Source organism: Panicum virgatum, chromosome 9K (genome assembly GCF_016808335.1).
Source record: "Panicum virgatum strain AP13 chromosome 9K, P.virgatum_v5, whole genome shotgun sequence".
In the NCBI taxonomy this organism is placed as follows: domain Eukaryota; kingdom Viridiplantae; phylum Streptophyta; class Magnoliopsida; order Poales; family Poaceae; genus Panicum; species Panicum virgatum.
The window spans coordinates 36,017,793-36,041,235 of NC_053144.1; the positions used below are offsets into that span (position 1 = coordinate 36,017,793).

Below are 23,443 nucleotides of genomic sequence, written 5' to 3' on the forward strand. Positions count from 1 at the left end.
GTTTTTTATGGTAACTGCATTCAGCTCCCGATAATCGACACACATTCTCTTCGAGCCATCCTTCTTATCTACTAGCAACAAAGGAAAAGCCCAAGGAGAGAAGCTGCGACGGATATAGCCCTTGGCTAGCAACTCATCAATAGTCTTCTTGACCTCCTCATGCTCTATAGGTGCCATGCGGTAGGGCCGCTTTCCAATAGGAGCAGTGCCAGGCAAGAGATCAATAGAAAACTCGATGTCGCGTTCAGGCGGCATACCTGGCAAATCATTCAGAAAGACATCCGGGAATTCAGACACCACGCGAATACCGTCCGTGGGTCTAGCCTCCATTTGATGAAGAAATCCAGAAGGTTCCACTGCACTAATAGTAACCTCCTGACCACTGGAAGCCGACAATAAGACTGTTCTCTGAGCACAATCTATCCGGACTCCCCACTTAGCAAGGGTCTCCATCCCCAGAATGACATCGATGCCTTTGGTGTCTAGCACCATCAGATCTGTACTGAACTCTGGGGCAGAAAGTATGAGATCTCAACTGTCCTCCCGGTGAAGATACTAACAGGCACCTCTTTAATGTGCTAGTACGAATACCACGATGCTCGACAAAAGACTGTGTAATGAAGGAATGCGTAGCACCAGTATCGAAAAGCACTGTAGCTGGATATGAATTGACCATGAACGTACCAATAACCACGTTGGGAGCCTCGGCCGCTGACTCGGCCGTCACGTGGTTCACTCTCCCCTGAAGTGGCGCCCTGGGCTGAGCTGGGCGCCCCTGCTGTCCCGCCTGCGCCTTCCGGGGGCAAGAGTTGGCGTAGTGCCCCGGCTGGCCACAGTGATAGCAGGTGCGAGGGGATCCCTGAGCCTGCTGTCCGGCAGGAGGAGCTGCCTGCCGTGGAGCCTGAGGTGCTGGCAGAGCTGGTGGAGCAGCACGAGCCGGAGGTGCCGGTAACCTCGGGCCCTGACCTTCCTGCTGCTGCTGTCGAGGCAGGTACTGCTGGGGCCTCTGCTGGTACTGCTGGGGAGGCCGGTACTGCTGCTGCTGGTATTGCTGGGGCGGCTGGAGGCGAGGACGAGTGTTTTCTGCCGGAAGCGACGGGGACAATCTTCCTCTTCTTGTCCTCCATCTCCAGGTACTTGCGCTCCGTGTTGAGCGTGCTGTCAACCAGATGGTTGAAGTCGTCGAAGTGGAGGTTGAGCAGTGCGTACTGGATGTAGTCCTGAAGACCCTCCATGAAGTGCTCCTGCTTTTTGCGGTCATCCGCAACCTCGGCAGGGGCGTAGCGAGCAAGCTGCAGAAAACGATCACGATACTCCGTGACCGTCATAGTCCCCTAAAGCGAAAAAGACAGATATATATATATCGAAGGATTAATTCATGACTCAGAAAGATAGAACAAGGGGGTATTAGCTCAAAAGGAAACGCTGAATGATTATATCTGAGATTACCTGCTTCAGTGCAAGGAACTCCTTCTGCTTCATCTTCATAACGCCCGTGGGGACGTTGTGGATGCGGAACTGCTCCCGGAACTGGATCCAGGTGAAAGCCTCGCGGTCCTGAACTGGGTGGGACTCCCACCAATCCAAAGCTGCCCCTCACAGATGTCCTGCTACGTACAAGACTCGCTCTCGATCATCGCACTGGGCGATGTCCAGCTGGCGCTCCACTGCACGGAGCCAGTCGTCAGCCTGAAGAGGGTCGGACGTGTGAGAGAACATCGGCGGGTGACCCCTCAGAAACTCAGCTCGCCTATCGCGGGTCTGCGGCGGTGGAGGAGGTGGAGGCTGAGTGTGAGCCTGCTGAAGTGCCTGAACAGTGTTGTTCAGGGTAGCCATCATCTGCATCTGGAGCTGGAAGTACTGCTCCGGGGTCAGGGGCGGAGGCATCGGGATCCCAGTACCCTGGTTGTTCTGCCCCTGCGGGTCAGAACCACGCCTGGTGTTCACCATCTGATTTTGGACAAAAGATTTCATGAGTAAGGATATTGCAGAAATAAATTCAAATGGATACGATATTTTCTGCAAGAAAGACTTAGACATGATAAGGTAGACAGGACAGAGTAGACGATTTTACCCCCAACGATCTAACTCATTTTATTAATTAATTAACTTTAACTTAAAACTGATTTTCATTAAACAAATTTAACTACTAAACTATGCAATCAACCAAAAATCCAAATCAAACATGTAGCATAATAACAAGCATACAAATTTCACAACTTAGCCGAGTTTAACACACGACTCGACTAACACAACGCGTCGTAGAACATACTATCGTATTATTATAAAGGGGTCATCTAGCTTATACCTATGATGGTTCAACGATTCCCTTCAGGCCAGAATCTATGGAAACTAATTCTATAGAGAAGATTCAAGGCAAGACGAGTAAAAATCTTGGAATTTCAAGGAATATAATAGCAAAATAGTTTCAGCAGACAAGGCTGAGAGAGAAGAAGACTTAAAACTCGACCAGTTCTATCTAGGCTTTCGTCCTACAGTCGATACGGCTCTGATACCACTCTGTAACCCCCGGTTTATAAAAGGACATAAGCCGAGCAATCATATACGTGCCAGGATCAAGTCACACGTATATACAATAAAATGAACAGTATATCACAGCACATATCACGTAAAAAGATATAATAAAGCGAATACGAATGTTATTTATTACAATAATGACAAAAGTCTGATACAGAGTATGCGGAAGCGTAATACATAAACGATAACTCTCGTCGGAAGCTGAGCAGGGCGCCACAGGGACGTCGACTGGGAGACGAACGCCTAGAAGTCCTCGTAGTCCTGGTAGCACTGAGCGAACTCCCTCGCGTCGGCAGGAACTGAGCAGCAGTAGAGTGTCCCCAAGAGGAAAAAGAGTAGAGTAGGCAAGAGTGAGTACACAACTTGTACTCAACAAGTATAACACAAACTATGAGGCTCTAAGGTTGGCTGACTCAACTGCATTAGCTTTTAATCTTGGCAAAATTTTATTAAAGCTATTTACTACAAGTGGATGAATTACCATAAACCCAGTTACATAGTAATTAATCAAAATTAATCATGTTACTACTGAGAACCATACCAAACCAAGCCACCCGGGGAAACCTGCCTCGTCAAAGGTAGACAACCCCACTAATCAAAAGGAGGATCTGGGCCGCTCATGACCGTGAGCACGGCTAGTATACCAGTTTTACACTCTGCAGAGGTTGCACATCTTTACCTACAAGTCGTGAGCTACGCTAGTTGTTCATCACTCTTCCTTAGGTGAGATGACTAGCAAACTCAATACGAGGCCGTTACAAAGAATCTCGTTGGTAAGGCGTAACCGTGAAGAGTTAGATCGGTGACGATGGGGCCCACTTCACGGGGGTACAAACACAGGTGTGCAAACCAAGCACAGACCAAGACGGAGGAGCAGGGACCATTGAAGCTTACCACCCTTTGCCCCGCAGGTAAGTTACTCCAAACCAAAAAGACCTAATTAGTAAGCCAAGACCGTCTCATTCCAGTCTTGTGGTAGCGCTATTGTCCCAAGTTATCGCTCTATGAACCGGTCCTTATGGAGAGTGGCCAACCAAGCACTAAGCACCGTGCTGGCCCCCTAAACCATGTTTCTAACAAAACCAATTTTAACGAGACGTGAGCCACTCAAGCCAACACAGAGGGCCACTCTCAGAATTAAGTTGCATAAACCATTAATCGAATTAATTAAAAAGGACCATTATGTGTTATAGCGTGGCACCTAGCACAACTAACCAAAATGCAACCCAAAGGATATATATAAAGGATATAAAGTGGCTAGAAAAGTCCTTATAGGCATACAGTATTAAAATGCAGTATGAAATTGTAATTAAAGGTGATAGGTGGTGTTCATGTTATACTTGCCTTCCTCGTACTGCTCCTGCTGCTGCTCAAACTGGTCGGAAGACGGCTGCTCTGGGTATTGGTACTGGGGCTCCTCAGATGGATCACTGTCTACTCACGAACACATGGCAAAAGCAAAGCACACAATAAGCATACAAGCAAACACTAACAAAAGCTAAGAAACAGTACATCAATACATAAAAACAGCACACTAAACTAGTCTAAAACTATTATCCGCGTTACAATGACCGCGTGGATATAAAGAACGCCTAAAACAGAGCTAAAACGCAAAAACTAGAGCAAAAACAAGGTCTAGGGGCTTTTCTGCAAGAAAAACTAAGTTCCAGTGGGTTTTCTTCAAAAACCGAGGGCCCAAACATAATTAAACATTAAATCTAGGGTCTAACGCGCAAAAGGACAGGGGCTGGATGGCGGGTTTGAAATCTAAAAAGCTCAAGGTTCAAAACGATAAATTCTGGGCTTATCTAGAAATATTTTTGAACTGCCTAGGACCGCGGGTTGAATATAGGAAAGATCAGGGTCTCTTTAGGAAAAGAGCCAGGCCGAACCGGTATCCTTGGATCCAGGCCGTTGGATCTCGATCTGGTGGCCCAGATCTGTTCAGCTCGGGTTCTAATCGCGGGCGTCCATGCGGGATCTGACGGCTCAGGAGAGATGGGGCGCGGGGCGGCGACGCTGGGTCACCAGAGGTGGCTTCTCACGGCGGCGGCGCGCTGGAGCTCGCCGGAGTTGGCGAAATCCAGCACTCCGGGGGGTGCTTTCGGGCGGAGCTTGGCCTGGGAGGGAGTACGCGGCATGCGTAATCCACCTGGGCCTCGTGCGCGGGGCGGGGAGGCTCGGGACGACGTGCGCCAAGGCGGTGGCGGGCCTGCACGGTGGAGCTCGCCGGCGTGGTGAGTTCGGGCGGTTCTGGTGTGGAAACCTGGGCGCAAAAGCCTCGTGGAGCACCTGCGAAGCGAAGGCAAGCCAGTGCGGGTCTTGCGCGGGGCTGCGAAGCGCTGCAGCGAGTTCGCCACGGCGAACTGCGGCGCCAGCAGTGGCGTAGCGGCGGCGTGCGCCGTTCCGGCCTCTGCGGTGGTCTACTAGCCCTAGGATCTAGCGCAACAGGGAGAGGAAGCCGGGCTGGTGCTCACCGTGCGCGGCGGCGTTCGGGGCAGAGCTCGCGGAGGAGTCGATGCAGGGCGTCTCCGGGTTCCTGGATCCGTCGTGGAGATGCGGGGTTGTGCTGCGGAGATGATCCAAAGGTCAGGGAGGTCCAGGGATCCCTGAAGTCGAGAAATTGCGGCGGCGCAGGGACTCACCGGCGACGCTGCACAAGAGCAATCCTTGTGCTGCAGAGCTCGGAGCCGGCCAGAAGTGTGTAGGTGGACTCCGGGGCACACGGCGAAACTTCTGCGGCGGCTCTGGTGGGCTGAGAGGGGGTGGAGAGGTGAGTGCACGACGGCGGGGTGCTCTGCTCCGAGCAGAGGCAAGGCGGAGGCGCTAGGGTTTGGGACTGTGGGATGGGAGGAGTAGGGGAGGCACGGGACTCCTATTTGTAGGGCGGCTTGGTGTCTTGGCATGCACGCCCGAGATTGGAAAGCCGGCGAGATTGTGGCCGGGGATCTCGGGGGGATTGGCGTTGGCTGTTGCCCGGCGCGGTTGCGGTGGAGAAGACGGGGCCGACAAGCGGCCCCGCTGGTCAGAGGTGGAGGGAGCGGGTCACGGGGAGGGAAGGGCGACGCGGCTGAGCGAAACGCGGGCGTGGGCTGCAACGCTGGCTGGGCCTCGCGGGGAAAGAAGCGGGCCGGCTGGAGTGAGAGCCTGGGCTGAGCGCAGGGGAGAAAGGCTGGGCCTTGGGTGGGTGGAAGCAACTGGGCCGCGGGCTGAGGTTCGGGAAAGGAGTGAGAGAAGGGCTGGGCCGGTTTGGGCTGGTGTGCTGGGTTGGGTTTGGGTATTTTTTTGGTTTCTTTTCCCTTTTCTACTCTTATATTTCCTATTTCAAACACTACTCAAACTAAAGCCATTTGAATTCAAATTCAAATTTGAATTCAGCTCTGGCACTCAAACAAATAAAACAATGCACCAGCATGAATGCAACAACCGGCAATTAAACCTATGATAAAATTTTAATTACTTGAGGAACAAAATTGGATTATATGCCATACTAAACACAGTAAACCTTAGAAATTTTAATAAAGCCAATTAAATTTATTATAAAATGCTGGAATTTAAATTAGGGTGTTACAGCGATCCATCCTTTCATCAAGAAACTTGAAGTAAAGGTCAAGATCCTCTTGTAATTCTCTGACCTCCTCGCTCAACCGCTGCTGAGATGTGTCCAGTCTGACATTGGCCATATGAGCTTTTGTAAGCTCATTGGAAAACTTCCTTATCTTAGACTTGTCTTGATAATCTTTTGCTCTGGCCAGTGGTCTCACTCAAAAGATTGTGAGGCGTGGTTGGAGTGGTGGTTCATCGGGAGACATCTTGTTGCACCGGTAGTCGTGGCTGATTATCCAGCCCTCCTTTGTCACCCAAGAATGCACGTATTACTCGTCTGGCTTAAGTCTTGGCCCGGGTGCATTCTCATCTTGGAACAACCTGGCCGCAAAAACCTCCAACTTCTCTTTTGAGGGCCTGTTCCATTGTTTGCCATGCCGCCCCTCCACTAGAGGTGCTCCACCAGGCGATGGAGAACAACCAGAGAAGGCGGGAGCCGAACAGGCTCGTGGGGAAGTCGATCGACCAGGGTGGTCGGCCGGCCTACCCTTGGCGCCCCTCGGGTCCCTCCTTCTTGGGGTGCTTCGAGGCATTGCTGGTGAGGTCGAGGGCACCGAGAAGGCTTCTTCTTGGAGAGCCTCCGCGAAGTATTGCTCCATAGGGCTAAGTGGATCGCCCTGGTGGGATTCTGGCGCAACGTATGGGACTATCTCCTTGTCGGCCATGGGTTGATGGTGATGGGATGCTGGTGGAATCAATGGAGGGTTTTTTTGGGAAGTAGATGAAAACAAGGATGGGGGTTTAGGTTTTCTGAAGAGAGGAGGAAGGGTGAGAGACTCCTTTTCTCGTCGCGAAACACTGTCGCCCTCATGGAGTTGGACTCTAAGTGGGTCACAGAGGCCGTGGTCCGAAGATGGGCCTCACTGGAGCTGGCCCAGGTTCGGCCGACCTATAGGTCAGCCGAGCCAGGCTGGGCCCCAGCTTGCGCGGGTCAGTAGGTGGGGTCATGTGTTTGAGAGGTATAATGGGCCCACCTGCCCTTTTGGCCTATATGGCTCTTTTTAGGTATAAGTGCGTGATCGACTAAGTCAATCATGTCTATCTCCTCATCAAGAGCTTTATTATGATCTAGGAAAAGTTTGAGTTGTTGACCGTTTACCTTATAGGTATTGCCATCGTCATCTTGTATCGCGATGGCTCCATGTGGCGATGTGTCGGTGACGTGGTATGGTCCTCGCCATTTTCTTCGTAGTTTCCCGTGACCAAATAACTTGACCCTGGAATTAAAGAGCAATACCTTGTCTCCGGGATTGAAGTTCTTGGGCTTCAATCGCTTATCATGCCATCTCTTGGTTCTTTCTTTGTAGATCGAGGCACTATGATAAGCTTTGTCTCTCCATTCCTCCAGTTCTGATATTTGATGCTTCCGGTACTCTCCAGCTATTTTCAGATCCATGTTCCATTTTCGGATAGCCCAGTGCGCTCTATGCTCCAGCTATACGGGTAAGTGGCAAGTTTTCCTGTAGACAAGCTGATAGGGTGACATTCCATTGGGTGTCTTGTATGCTGTACGGTATGCCCAAAGTGCATCCGGTAATTTCAGCTTCCATCCTCTCCCCATCTCATTCACGGTCTTTTGCAGAATGTTCTTGATTTGTTTGTTGGATGTTTCTGCTTGACCGCTGGTCTGAGGGTGGTACGGAGTCGCGATGTTGTGCTTTGTCCCTAGCTCCTTGAGAAAGTTTCGGAAGGCCGCGTCAATGAAGTTTGACCCTCCGTCACTGATTACAATCCATGGTGTGCCAAACCTTGGAAACATAATCTCATGGAATATCTTACGGGCATGCTTTGCATCTGCGGCTCTGCATGGCATGGCTTCGACCCATTTGGAGACGTAGACTACGGCGACCAGGATATATTTGCATCCTTGGGATCTTACAAAAGGTCCCATATAATCAATACCCCAGACATCAAAAAGTTCGACTTGAAGATTGTAGTTCAGGGGCATCGAATCGCGAACTGTGATCCCTCCATGCCTCTGGCAGTTTGGACATCTTCGGATGAAGTTCTTTGTATCTTCATACATAGATGGCCAGTAAAAACCGCTCTGCCAGATTTTCGCTTGAATGCGAAATACACCATAGTGATCTCCATATGGTGTTGTATGGCATTTTTCTATGATCTTTTGTCCTTCTGCCATAGGTACACAATGTCTGAGTAACCCATCTGCACAGACTCGGTCCAGATATGGTGCATCCCATAAGTGGCATCTCCTCTCTTGAACTAGCTTCTTTTTGCTCTCCTCTGGGGGTATATACCCCAAGACCATGAAAAGTTCACGATATTCGCATACCAGGGGTGCGAAGCTGTTACTTTGAGAAGCATATCATCCCGTAGGAAGTCATTTATCGGCGGGTCTTGAGTGTTTGTGTTAGTCATGCGCGATAAATGATCCGCCACTAAATTCTCTACTCCTTTCTTATCTTTAATTTCCAAATCAAATTCTTGGAGTAGGAGAATCCATCTGATCAACATCAGTTTAGCATCCTTCTTAGTGAAGAGGTACTTGAGTGCGGCATGGTCTGTGTAGATGATGACCTTGGTCCCCAATAGATAGGATCTAAACTTGTCAATAGCAAAGACAACTGCTAGGAGCTCTTTCTCTATTGAGGCATAATTGAGCTGAGCTCCAGTGAGTGTCTTGCTTGCGTACGCGATCGCATGATGCTTCTTATCTTTGGTCTGACCAAGTATGGCCCCCACCCCATAATCACTAGCATCACACATGATCTCGAACGGGAGCTTCCAATCTGGGGGTTGAATGATTGGAGCCGAGATGAGTGCCTTTTTGAGAGTGTCAAAGGCTTTATGGCACTCATCTATGAATTGGAAAGGAACATCCTTGGCTAGGAGACTTGTGAGGGGTCTAGCGATCTAGGAGAAGTTCGCGATGAACCTTCGATAGAATCCGGCATGGCCAAGGAAGCTTCTGATTCCTTTCACATTGATGGGAGGCGGAAGTTGTTCAATGACTTCAATCTTCGCCTTATCCACCTCTATCCCTCTCTCGGACACTAAGTGTCATAGAACGATGCCTTCACATACCATGAACTGACATTTCTCCCAGTTGAGGATCAGGTCCTTCTCTTGGCATCTCTGCATGACTCTATCCAAATTTTCTAGACAATGATCGAAGGTTGTTCCATAGACCGAAAAGTCATCCATGAAAACTTCCATGATTTCTTCGATCATGTCGGAGAAATTGGACATCATGCACCTTTGAAATGATGCGGGTGCATTACATAACCCGAATGACATTCGTCGGTAGGCATATGTTCCATAGGGGCATGTGAACGTAGTCTTGCTTTGATCTTCGGGATGGATGGGTATTTGATGGTAGCCAGAATAACCATCAAGGAAACAGAAGTAGGAGTGCTTCGCCAACCGCTCTAACATCTCATCGATGAAGGGGAGTGGAAAGTGATCTTTCTTTGTACCCTTGTTGAGTTTTCTATAGTCTATACACATCCTCCAACCCGTGACGGTTCGTTGTGGAATTAGCTCGTTCTTGCTATTTTCCACCACCGTCATGCCTCCTTTCTTGGGCACGACTTGAACTGGGCTTACCCACTCACTATGCGGAACAGGATAGATAATTCCGGCATCTAGGAGTTTGAGAACCTCTTTCTTCACCACCTCCCTCATAGCATTGTTTAGCCTTCTTTGGGGTTCCCTTGAAGGTGCTATTGCAGGATCCAATGGGATTCGGTGCGTGCAAAGGGCAGGACTGATGCCCTTGAGGTCTTGTAGGGTATAGCCTAGGACTGATCGATGCTTCTCTAAAATGGCAATGAGCTTGTTCGTCTCCTCTTCTGAGAGTTTGTCACTAATGATCACGGGAGACTCTACATCACTATTTAGAATGGCATATCTAAGCCCGGAGGGTAAAGGCTTTAGCTCAATCGGAGGTCGTGATGGCTTTTCAGTTGCGGGCAGTTCAGAAGTTTCATCGGGGTCTTCTTCTGCATCGCTGACTTCCTCTAGCATTTCCTCGATATCCTCCTCGAGGTCTAAGTCAAAAGACTCGAAGGCGGAAGTGGCCATTATTTCTTTGATTGGCTCTAGAATAGGGAGATCTTCCACTGAGCATGTCAATACTCGATCCACAGGGATGTGGATAGTGTCCTTCCCTAGCTTGATGTTTAAACATCTGTCTTTAGGAACATCCTTAAAGAGAGCTTTAAGGGGATGTCCTATCAAGAAATCGAAGTTGAGATCCTCAAAGATATGGAAGTTCAGATAGATTTTAACATCATTATGCCAAAACGGCACGTCGGTGATTATCCCGTAGCTGCTCGTAAGAGAACTCGAGGTCTCTTGAGCTATCTGTCTGTCAGTGTAAGCTTGTAATTGCCTAGAAAAGCTAAGGCAAACTCATCCGACATGAGATTAGCTCCGACAGCGGGACTATAGAGAGCGTCCACATTTTGATCTTAGAGACGGCAATGGAATCATGAGGATGGAGAGTTTAGATGGATTTGGGATTTAGGATGATTCTCCTTCCAGTAGTCATTCGTTGCTGATCAATGTTGTCAACTCTTGAATCGTCTCTGTAACACCCGGTTTATAAAAGGACATAAACCGAGCAATCATATACGTGCCAGGATCAAGTCACACGTATATACAACAAAATGAACAGTATATCACAGCACATATCATGTAAAAAGATATAATAAAGCGAATACGAATGTTATTTATTACATTAATGACAAAATGTCTGATACAGAGTATGCGGAAGCGTAATACATAAACGATAACTCTCGTCGGAAGCTGAGCAGGGCGCCACACTACCTCCTACCATGTTATATATCTTACCCCTGTTTATGCAATTGAATATCCAATTTAGATTAGTTCATTAACTAGCATATGTACTTTCATTCGCCGCCTTCCCTATAGAAATATAAATGACACCCCAGTATACTCACGGGTAAAATGCTGCAGCAGTATTCCGTGCGCTGACAGATTTATTCGTGGTTCATGAAATATTTGTCACCCTCTTGGCATCTGCAGGCGTCATCGCTATTCAATCAGTGGTGACGTTGCTAGGTGTCAACAATCACAGAACCACCATTCCATCGCAGAACACCAAATGATATAATAGCAAATTACAGAAAGTGTACCACATAAATTACAACCAAAGCAATTCATCACACCACCAAAATAGTTCATAAATACATTATGACATCACACAAACACTGGAGGTCAAGGATTAGGGCTAAGAAGGAGTACCAGCGATGCTCACCATCAAGATTCTCTCAAGGATGAGATTGCTCTCTTCCTGTTGCTTCTTTAGCTCCTCAAACTGTCGATGAGTTGTCGCCAGTGCTTCCTCTGCTGCTTCACTCCTCTTCTTTAAATCAACAACTTGGTCATGGATAGCAGCCTCACCTTGTTTCTCAATAGCAAGTTGTTGACGTAGCGCTTGTTCTGCAGTTGATGGAGTCTTTAAGGAGGGAGTGGATATACCAATATTCTTAAAGAAAATGAAGGTGGAGCTGGTAAGAGAGATGACCTTCGAAACAACCTCAGCACTAGTCATTGGTGGCTGCCCATCAGCAACAGCTTCTGCACGAATAGTTTCCATTCACATCTACAAAATGCACAGATGAACTATTACTTTACTTATTATAGTAAAAGAAGAGAGGGGTGTTGGTTATAAAACACCCAACATACCCAGTATGTATTAAACATACTAGGAACAAAGGCAGATTGTATAGCTGCTACTAAATAGTGTTAACATAACACACCACCGAACGACAAGGGTGTTGGGTATTTTAGTGTCATGAATAAATCCGCAAGCGCATAGATATCGTTATAGCTTTCACCTCACAGTATTCCAAGGGCTATCAAATCGAAGAGAACGTGTGTGCACTAACTTCTATTCTAGTCGGTCCAAGGACACACCAAGATAGGTGGTGAAGATAAAGAGGACTCCTAAGAAAGTACTATAGCTGAGTTAAAGGTCGATCTCTCGGGCACAATACTCGCTTCGGGCATCAGTTTATACCTGGTCGGCGTGGCGACTCCGACCAACAACTCTACACTATATCTGAACGTGCAGGATTACGAAGGACCAATAGGGTTGTCACCATATATGGCCTACCTCAAACAAACCATGGGTTACAAGGCACACGAAGGATAACCCCTAGCCTAAACACCATATCTACGCTATTAATTACTATTGTAGTCTAACTACATATGTCGACCCGCAGCAAACTACAACACTCTCTATATATAAATACGAAGCGACGAACCCGCGAGTAAGAGAATTGGTCTTACTCAACTACAAGTACTACTAGCATATACTACAATGGGGAGCCAAAGATGCTCATGCTGAAACGGAAAGTCCTATCGTGCGAAATGCCGAAGGTAAGAAAAAGTCCTGTCGTGCGAAAAGTCGAAGGCAAAGAAGTCCTTTTGTGTGTAAAGTCGAAGGCGGGAAAGTCCTGTCATGCAAAATGTCGGAGGCAGCCGAAGACGGGAAAGTCCTGTCATGACCTACCCGTGCTATAGAGCCAGAGTCAGCCTACCGAAGGCAAGAAAAGTCCTATCGCATGAAATGCCAAAGCCAAGAAAAGTATTGTTGTGCATAAAGCCAAAGGCAAAAGACGGAATCCCTCCTATCTAGAAAGCCGAAGGCATCGTAATAAATGTGAAACGAAATAACATATTTTTGCAGGTGAAATAATTGTCAGCTTCGGAGTGGTGAAATTCTATCTTTGGTTCCCATATCTCTTGTGAAATATAAACAAAGCCTCCGAAAAAGTATCTCACCAAAATAAGTATGCACCGAAGCTCTATCCCTCTTCGTCGAGCGAAGAGAGGAGTCATCGGCGCGTAACAAGCGAAGACGCTTGAAAGAAGCACAGGTCACACGCCCTGAATGAGTCCCACTCCCCTTAGCTTCACCTCGAGTATATTAAAGTCCTCCCATGCGCAAAGCCAAAGGCAGGAAGGCCCTGTCACGCGAAACTAGAGAGGTTCTGGCTGACATTGTAACACCTCTGGTGTTTAGCACTATTTAAACATGCAATTAACATCAAATGACGCAGTTAACCCTAGTTTAGTGGTTACTTAAAAGCCGAGTTCCGTTTAAATACACCAAAAAGTCAACTCTCTCACCTTTGCCCAAATGAACCTTTGCCCAACATGAAAGTTGTAGGGTTTGACAAGATAAACAACTTTCGTGTTGGAAGTTTGTCAAGTTACAACATGAAATTTTGAGTTAGCCCCGAAAGACAAGTGGGTTCATGAAATTTGAATTCGAATTTTAAACATTCAAATCATCGCTCAAACGAAGTTTTGCCAAAAAGGAAAGTTGTAGAAAATTAAATTTTGAACAACTTTCGTGTTCAAAATTTTTCGAGTTTCAATAGAAAATCTTGAGTTTGAATCAAGTCCAAACGTTGACTTTTCCTTTCTCTCTCCACTCCTCTTTCTCTCTCCTTTATCTCTCTCCCTTGCTGACCCTCCCCTGCCCGAGCGCGCAGGCACTCGAGCACTGGGCTCGCTGCGTCGCTGCCGCCGCTCGCTGCGTACTGCGGCCTCGCCGCGCCGCTGACCCCCACCCCCGCTCGAGTGCGCACGCCCGTAAGCCCGCTGACCTTCCCCTCCCCTCCCGTCGAGCCTACAGCACTGCCCGTTGACGCACACGCCGCGACAAGTGCACGGCGACGCGCCGCCTCGCCGCCCTGGCGCCCAAACGGGCCGGCCGTGCACCTGCCGCCCGCACGCCACCCCGCCATCATCGCCCCGCCCCCGCTGCGTCGCTGCCCCGCTGCTGCCTCGCCGCTCGGCCACGCCAGCACGCCATAAACGCGCCGCAGAGCGCCACGGCCACCCTCGCCGCCGACGCCCTACTCCCCCGCGCGAGCGCCCAGCCCCCTCCTCGCGCCCGCACTTCGCCTTTTAGCTCGCACCGCGCGTGTGCTCGCACGCCCGCACCCCATTCCCCACGCCTACGCCCCACCCCTTCGCCTAGAGCGGCCAGCGCCGCCGCGCCACTGCGCAGCGCCGCCGCGCCCCCATTTCCACCCGCCGAGCTACGGCTCCCGTGGAGGGCCTCGCTCAGCACTCCTCCACCCCCACCGAGCACCCCGCGAGCTTCATCTCACCCCCAAGCAGCTCCCAGACCCGCCCATCTCCGCCCGGAGTCTCCTAGTGCCGCGGAACACAGCCGCCGCCGTCGTGAACACCGCCGGCCGCCCGCCCGCCGCGGAACTCCCTGTTCCGCCCCGCCCCGGCCCAAATCAACCCCCATTGCAGCTTCCTCATGGCGCCGTGAAGCTCCCCGGCCTGCCCTTGCCCCTCCTCCCGCACCGGAGCGCCGCCGCCCGCTGCAGCCGCCGCCGCCACTCCCTGGGCGCCGCCGCCACCCCTGCTCCGGCCATCCCCGTCGACCGCATCACCCACCCCTAGGTAGAGCTCGGTGAGCTCTCACCCCTGGGCGCCGTCCCCGCCGCCGGCGAGCCTCCTCCTCGCCGGGAAACGGGCCGCCGCCGCCGCCTCTGTCCCCAACGCCGGCCAAGGACCCCTGCGCGATTAGTTTTAGGTTTCCAGGGGGTTTTGTGAAAATTTCAGGGGCCCCTTTACAAATCTGTGTTTATGTTTTCTAGATTTTCCAGTGAACTTGTAAATTCGTTTAAAAATCGTAGAAAAATCAGAAAAATAAAAACTCAAATGTTCTGGAATACTTGAAAAGATATCTACAACTTTTGTTACATACACTTTTTCTTTTGCTCAATAGTTTTTGCTTCATTTAAAATACAAAGAAAATCTACTTTATATTAGATCTTAAGTTACAAGCATGAGTTGTTAGCCATTTTTGGTCAGTGGGGTACATGTTAGATGTGTAGCCTTGTGTAAAAATTTCATAGACATTTGACATGCCTAGCTATCGGTTTATTTAAATCTTGCTTTATGCCTTGTTTAATTCGTTTTGTTGTACATACTGTTTAACTTGGTTTACTGAGCTCCAACTTTTAGATAGGTGGAACCAGTCCAGCTAATTAATAGTATAGATATTACACTAAATCAAGAAAAATAGTTTCTTTGCATAGAAAAATCTGATAATTTTTATAGGGGATAAAATTTAGTTTATAACCATGATGGTAAAAGATGAGGCTCTGGAACTTGCTATAACAGCCTGTGGAATTTAATTTTGATCCACGCAGCAATACATTTTACTATTTTTTCATGCCCTGTACCAAGCTCATTTAATTGTGAAAAATTTATGGCAAGCTCATCCTTAGGTAAACAACACTCAGATAAAATTTCATTACCAGTACTTGCATAATTTGATCTGTAAAATTCATTTTTGTTTCTAGCAGTAACTGTTTATTTTATTTTTCATGGTTAATAGGCTGCATGAAATGGGCTGAAAATTTCACAGTAGGCAAGTTACTCAGATATGTACCTTGCATAAAAAGTTCAAACCCATAATCTCTGTGTAACTTTATTTATGATAAGGATATGCTTAACCTAGTAATAAATGAGAAAAATCATTCTTTTGCTGCATAGGGAGAAAAGGTAAAATCCACCTTAGTTACTTGTGACGCCAGATATAATGATTATTACTCTATAAATGATTGCCCAAAATGATGTAACAGAATGTTTTGCAAATCATCTTAAGTTGCGTTGGATTACCACTCTTTAGTGAAGAATTGAATAAATCGTATCACTAAAGTAACTCACGCATATACATTTCATATAGATTTGACTACTCTCCCAGACGGTACGTACGAGTTGGTGCCGGAGTCTGAGAGTGAGCAGCGTGAAGCTCAAGTGAATCTAACTGAAGCCACTGAAGACCTGAACCAAGGTTCAGAAGAGCCCAAGGCTAGCTCCGCTCAGGAAGGCAAGCCCCGGAGCATGTCCTACCTATTCTAAATTTATGCAACTATTCATATTCCTATTTATTTGTGCATTTAAGTTGCAGGAATTGTTTGGAACCTTAGTTGCATGATCCTAGGTACCTATGCTTGAACACTAGTATGTGTAGGTCGCTAGTTGGCTATGCTAATGGTTCGGTAGAAGTCGAGTGATTTCCTGTCACTCGCGAGCTTATAGGAGTTGAATGACTACTATGCACTGCAATATAAGGTTTACGGGCGGGGTTGTGGTACTCATGATACCCCGTCTGTTTAGTGAAAATGGATAAGGCCGCGGTGTGTGGTAGTGGTGGTTAAGCGTTTGAACGTACTAACCACATGCCGAGAATATGGTAATCGGTAAGCTTAAGTACCTGATGGAACCGGCCGTGGAACATAATCCCCACTGTCTGGTCTATGGTCACGCACGGGTGCAGGGCACCCTAGGGCGGTGGGCCTGTTTCATGCCCGGGGAAAAAGGGGAAAAGTCGCGTGGGTGATTGCATTCCCCATGCGTGTGTTTAGGTCTGCCTGGCCAGGTTAACAAATTCGATTCGAATCGTCCGTCTCTCACGGATATTGAGACTGCTTAACCCTTTTGCCACATAGAGTAAGAAGTGGAACAATGATGATGAAAAATATGGTTGAATGAGGAAAAATAATTGTTTTTCACCATGAATGCTTTAGGATAGATGCTAATGTGGAAGGGTTAATCAAACTAGAACTTGAAAGCTAAAATCGGAAAATAAGGACTTACTCTTTATTGCTTTTCGGCAAAGACAAACCCCTCAAGCCAAAAGCCTTGCATGTCTAGTTAGAGGGCTATTTATATCTTAGGCGGGTAAGCCTTGCTGAGTATTAGTATACTCAGCCTTGCTTGTGGCTCAATTTTTGTTTCAGGTGATACTTTTGAGGACATGATTGCTAGTTTGACGTGGCCGTGTACTCTGCCTCCTGGTTGGTCGGTGGAGTGGGATACGGCTCCGGCCAACGATGGCAATGCCGAGTGATGTCATGTACGGGCTTCATCATGACATCATGTATCGTCGTTTAGAACTCGTTTTATTTCCGCTGCAGTGAACTCTAAACTACTTTTAAATTCGAGCTTCAAGTACCTTTCGAAGATTTCGAACTCGGTTTGTAATAATTAAGTTAAGACTCTGTAATGTAATATATCTGTGAATTGTTGTACTCTCCGGACTCACCTTCGTGTGGGTTGCATGTAAGCTTTGGGTTCGATCGACGCTCAGGTGGATTCTTCGGGACTTTACCCGACAGCACTGCCGAATTACTCCGTTTGAAGTGCATGTTAGCCGGGATTATCTTTAAGATGATGGTTAGCGCACTTGAGCCGGATTAATTAGGGCGGTACTGCCACAGCTGGTATCAGAGCCGAACAAAGCGCACACCCGAGAGTGCGACGAGATTTTAAAAAGTTTTACTTAAAACTTAGCCACATAATCGCGTTTGGTAAATACGTTGGTTCGTTAAGGATTGTGTATAGTACGTAAAGCCCTAGGGAATATTATGGGAGTTTTTAGGTGGCTATCTAACTTATGGTTTATTTATAACTGACTTCCAGCACATTTCTTCTGTACTTTAAATTCAGCACTTTACATTATGTAACGACGCACCTACGCTAAGGTAAGACGGTAAGAATCCTCAGTCAACTGAGAGAGTTTGACCTTCCCGTCGGTGATGCGAGCCGAACGCTGCCCTCAAGCAGTGACTTACTTGAGGTGCTGCCAATATACCAACTATTAGTTGGCTATATTGGGAGTAAAGTATACTCAGTCAGCTGAGGGAGTCTGACCTTCCCGTCGGTGATGCGAACCGAACGCTGTGCTCAAGCAGTGGCCTACTTGAGCTGCTGCCAATATACCGACCATCGGTCGATTATATTGGGAGTAAAAAGAAACTGTAAATACGTCAGCTCGGTAGCGTATGAGCGCTGTCCATGCAGTGTTGGACGCATGGGTGCCGCTTCTATAGTGAGCGGTAATGTATGGGGACGCTTTCATGTGTGCTGGCATGAAAGGTTCAATGAATATATCTGTCAATTTTCTGCAGGTACACTAACCACGATTACGTAAGTTAAACACGGTTAGAACTCGGCTAGAAATATATATATATAGGGAGAGACGTAAATTGTGCTATGCCACCGGTGCTAACCCCGTAAGTCCAAAACTATTTGGCAATTGTTTTCCTTGGGAGGACGAATAGGTCGTGCATGCATCATGCTCATATAATTGAAAGCCACTGAAAATAGATGTGGATTGGTCAGCAAGGTTAAGGGTTGCACGTGAGCACGGTTCATCTTCTCTAAATTAAGGTTTATCTAGAAAATCTGTCATTTCTACTATACCCTAGAAGATAGATTTAATTGACATGGTTGATGACTCCATCTGTAGAAGTGCCAGTGGATGATTTTGCCCCAAAACTTGTCTACTAGCTGCTGTGTAAAATTGAGAATTTTTCGACTTATATGCATTGGGGTACACTAGAAACTTTGAGACCCTGTTTTTCTGTCAGCTTTGAACACCTGTGTTGCACGAATTTTTAGGCCTTCCTAGATATGTTTTCTGTAGATGTGTTCAACATAAAACTTGTGCCCAATTTACTCACCAAGCTTCTGTAAAAATTTAGTGATTTTAGGCTTAGTGGTTTGTTCTCAGCACTCAGTTTACTAGCTCTCTGGTCACTGAAAATTCTGGGCTGACAGCAAAGCAAACTATAAGGATAAGTCCTTCTTAGGCTCTGATCTAACTCTTGAGTTGAATAGAAAAGTTGTGCCTAAGAACCTAAGGAATGTTCCTGTAAATTTTGAGAATTTTTAGAGCTATGTGCTTCCTGTTATACTCGTTTTCGTGCACTACCCAAAATCTGTTTTAGCCATCACTCACTTGTGCATATCTATTTGTACAGATGGCTGCCCCTGCTCTCCTGGTGTTTGATGAGGATGGGTGTGCACACTCCGAGTGCACACACTGGTAGGGTTTTCCCTCCATTCTTTGGGAAGTGATGCGCGATGCCGGATATCCCAGTCCCCCGCTCTATGTGGGCGAGGAGTTCCATGAGATGGGAGTTGCGCGCTGTCGCGTGCGCATGACTCATGCTCCCCACCCTTTTCCAGTTCACAGGGCTTCCTTAGAGCTGGAGGTAGTTGGGCACCGTCTGTTGGACACTTGGGAGATTGCAGCCATGACAGCACTCAACAAGTTTTGTGAAAAGAATTATGCAGCTGTCACACTAGCTCCTATTGGCCTCTTCCCAGCGGAGCAGCCCAATGACCCTAACTGGCTTAGTCGGGTCGGACACACTGGGTACCTTCAGCAGAACAGAGCTGCAGAGACTATCTCCATGTCAGTGAAGTGCATGAATGCACTCTACCGCTTGCAGACTTTACAGGCCAAGGCCATGACCCAGATCATTGCTTCTGCACGGACCAGCCATGAGATAGTGATTGCTAAGAATGAGCAGATCAGGGATCTGGATGCCCATGTTGGTCAACTGGAGGGTCTAATTGAGGAGCGTGATGTTCTCTTGGACAACAGGGATGCTGACTTTGCACTTCTGGAGCAGCAGTTCACCGCCCAACAGGTCCAGCTAAATGCTGCCTTTAATCACATCGAGATGTTGGAGGCTCAGCAGGCCCAGCCCGAGGCCATGGAGGAGGAGCCCAGGAGGTTCAGGGTATCTCAAGACTTGACACTATGTCTGGAGTGCCCCTGCCACCACTCCCGGGAGCTCACTCTCCAGTGAGGAGCGAGTCTTCAGTCAACAATCTGGATGACTTTTGGATGAAGTCTTAAGTAGTCTTTCGCGCTTACTCCTCTATAGGGTAGCCTAACTTTGGATGTGATGTGATAGGCTAACTAAGAGTTGAGTACCTCGCTTTTGTAAAAGAGTGCCACTCATATGTAAAAGTACCTTAATCGCTTAGGCTTTGGCTAAGAACTTGATGGATGGTTGTAATGGTTTAATTGCAGTGGAGTCTATCGCTGCAGAAACTTGTCGAAATTTTTATCCATGTTTCCTTGCATTTTTGGGCTGTGCGTTGAATACCAAAGTTGTTGTGAATTTCGTGATCTGGCTGCTCACAAAATTTCAGCATCATTAGACTTGTGTGCCAAAAGTTATGGCTAGAACAGTGTACCTCGTCCTGCTGAAACGCAGACTGGACAGAGCGGCAGGAATTGAATTTTTCGCCCACCATAACTGTCGATTTAGCTTTGGAGTTGAATACCAAAGTTGTAGTATGATAATTCATCTATCTGCTGCCAAAATTTGGGCGGATTTCGATAAACAGAGTGCAAGTTATGGATTTTCTTGTAACGAACAGTGCTGCTGTCCCTGTTATTATCATACTCGTTTCAATTCTACTTTTCCGCGTTTACCCTTCTGTACTTGGGGAAGTCACATGTCACCCTACTAATGAGAGAATTTGCCATTCCAGATGGTGGGAGCGACACGTGGCAACTCTGAGGGTTTCGGGGACGCGAATGGTAGCAGTTCGCAGCGACCGCCACCACCGCCACCCAACTTTGCGGAATATCTGGCCGCCCAAACCGAGTTACTTCGTCAACTCATCCAGGGACAGCAACAACAGCAACAGCAGCGGGGTGGACCCAATGTTCATCAACCTCAAGCTACTGGTTACCCTGAATTCTTAGCAACTCAGCCCCCTCTGTTCAACAAGACAGAAGAGCCACTGGATGCGGATGCTTGGATTCGCACAATCGAGTCCAAGTTTTCACTACTTCTGGCACCATGCTCAGAGCAAAACAAGGCTCGCTTTGCCGCGCAACAACTTCGCGGTTCGGCACGTCTTTGGTGGGATAACTACCTTGGCATGCTCCCAGCTAATCAAGTTGTCACTTGGGATGAATTCAAGGCTGCATTCAGGGGTCACCATATTCCAGAAGGACTCATGGATAGGAAGCTGAATGAGTTCCTAGCTCTTACTCAAGGGACACGTACAGTTCTCCAATATGCCCAAGCTTTCAACAATCTCTGTCAGTACGCGGGCTATCATGCTGACACAGATGTTAAGAAGCGTGATCGTTTTCGTAGAGGCTTAAACACCAAGCTCAAGGAACGACTAAACCCCATTAGGGTAGACACATACAACGAGCTGGTTAATCTCACACTCACTCAAGAAGACTGTATCATGGCTCACCGTGCTGAGAAAAAGAGGAAAGCACCAGCTGGGCCCTCTAGTGCGCAGCCACAGAGGTATCGTGTAGTGCAGAATGTTGCACCCCAGAGTTCTCAGAAAGCCCCTCAGCCAGGGCGTTGGGTTATCAGGCCTCCAATGCAGCAGAGCGTTGCACATTTCCCTGTTCCTCAGTTAACTGGCCCAAGGCCAACTGCTCCACCGCCAGCACGTCCAAGTGAGGGAAATCGTTGCTTCAATTGTGGGAGCTCAACTCATTTCGCCCGTGAGTGCCCGCAACCCAAGCGACAAAACCAGGGCCAAGGCTTTAATCAGAACAACAAGAACAAGGGCAGAAGGCAAACTGTTCAGGTCAAGCAAGGGCGTATCAATTTCACCACTCTTGCAGAACTTCCTGAGGGCGCACCAGTGATGACGGGTACATTTTCTATCCACAACAAGCCTGCAGTTATATTATTTGATTCTGGTGCATCGCATAGTTTCATTGGTGCAAAATTTGGTGCAAAAGTGGGTTTGGATTTTCTTCACACGAAGGGGTCATACATGATATCAACCCCAGGGGGTAAAATCGCTTCAAACCAAATAGTACGACTTGTGCCAATCAAGTTAGGTAGCCTAATCATCAACACCGATCTTATACTCCTACCACTTGAGGGTATAGATATCATATTGGGGATGAACTGGATGACTCAGCATGGGGTTATAATAGATATTTCCGCCAGAGCTGTTGAACTAAATTCACCAAAATACGGAGCCACTACTCTCTACCTACCCTTCCGAGAGTGTGTCAATTCTTGTGCGTTTGCCATGCGCACATCCAACCTAGAAGAAATTCCGGTAGTATGCGAGTACACCGATGTGTTCCCGGATGACTTGCCAGGAATGCCACCAGATAGAGAGATTGAGTTCGTTATTGAACTACAGCCAGGCACTGCCCCTATCTCAAAGAGGCCATATAGAATGCCACCTAAGGAGTTGGCCGAGTTAAAAATCCAACTTCAAGAGCTTCTGGACAAAGGCTTCATTCGCCCCAGTGCATCACCTTGGGGTTGTCCAGCTCTCTTTGTAAAGAAAAAGGATGACAGTTTGAGGTTATGTGTGGACTACTGACCTCTCAATGCGGTGACCATTAAAAACAAATATCCACTTCCCCGCATTGATATTCTCTTCGATCAACTGGCTGGAGCTAGGATTTTCTCAAAGATCGATCTTCGCTCTGGCTATCATCAGATCAAAATTCGTCCATGTGATATTCCTAAAACCGCCTTCTCCACACGGTATGGACTCTATGAGTATTTAGTCATGTCTTTTGGTCTCACAAATTCACCTGCCTACTTCATGTATCTCATGAACTCGGTATTCATGCCTGAGCTCGACAAGTTCGTCGTGGTTTTCATTGATGACATCCTTATTTATTCCAAGAATGAGGAAGACCATGCTAAGCACCTGCGCATTGTTCTCCAACGTCTTCGGGACCATCAGCTCTATGCTAAATTTTCCAAGTGTGAATTCTGGCTAGATAGTGTGAAATTCTTGGGCCACACTATTTCCAGCGAAGGCATAGCCGTGGATCCTAGCAAAGTGCAAGAAGTGATGGACTGGAAACCTCCTACCTCCGTTCATCAAATTCGCAGTTTTCTTGGTTTAGCCGGATATTATCGCCGATTCATTCCGGATTTCTCCAGAATTGCTAAGCCAATGACTGAACTATTGAAGAAAGGAGTAAAGTTTGTATGGGATGAAAAATGTGAAAAGGCTTTCCACACCCTAAGGGAGCAGTTGACTACAGCACCTGTCTTAGCTCAACCTGATAATACCAAGTCCTTTGACGTGTATTGTGACGCGTCGGGTACTGGTCTTGGTTGTGTAGTCATGCAAGACAATAAGGTTATTGCTTATGCATCACGAGCTCTTCGACCTCATGAACAGAATTATCCTACTCACGACCTTGAATTAGCAGCTGTCATTCATGCTCTAAAGATATGGAGGCATTATCTTATGGGTACTCATTGCAATATCTACACCGATCACAAAAGTCTCAAATATATCTTCACTCAAGCTGACCTAAATATGAGACAAAGACGGTGGCTAGAATTAATCAAGGATTATGATCTTGAGGTGCACTATCACCCAGGCAAGGCTAATGTTGTAGCAGATGCACTAAGTCGCAAAGCTCATTGCCATTGCCTATCCGTGGAATCCTATTCGGAAACCCTCTGTCATGAGATGAGGAAGCTCCAGTTGGAAATGATTC

General features: G+C 47.6%; 1 long non-coding RNA gene across 1 annotated transcript; it reads right to left on the reverse strand.

Annotated features, from left to right (window-relative positions):
• Positions 1-11,214: 11,214 nt before the first annotated feature.
• On the reverse strand, positions 11,215-13,101 carry LOC120648683. The gene is made up of 2 exons (XR_005665039.1): positions 11,657-13,101; positions 11,215-11,571 (listed from the first exon to the last, which is right to left on the reverse strand). It is a non-coding gene; the product is annotated as an uncharacterized LOC120648683 (long non-coding RNA).
• Positions 13,102-23,443: the final 10,342 nt, after the last annotated feature.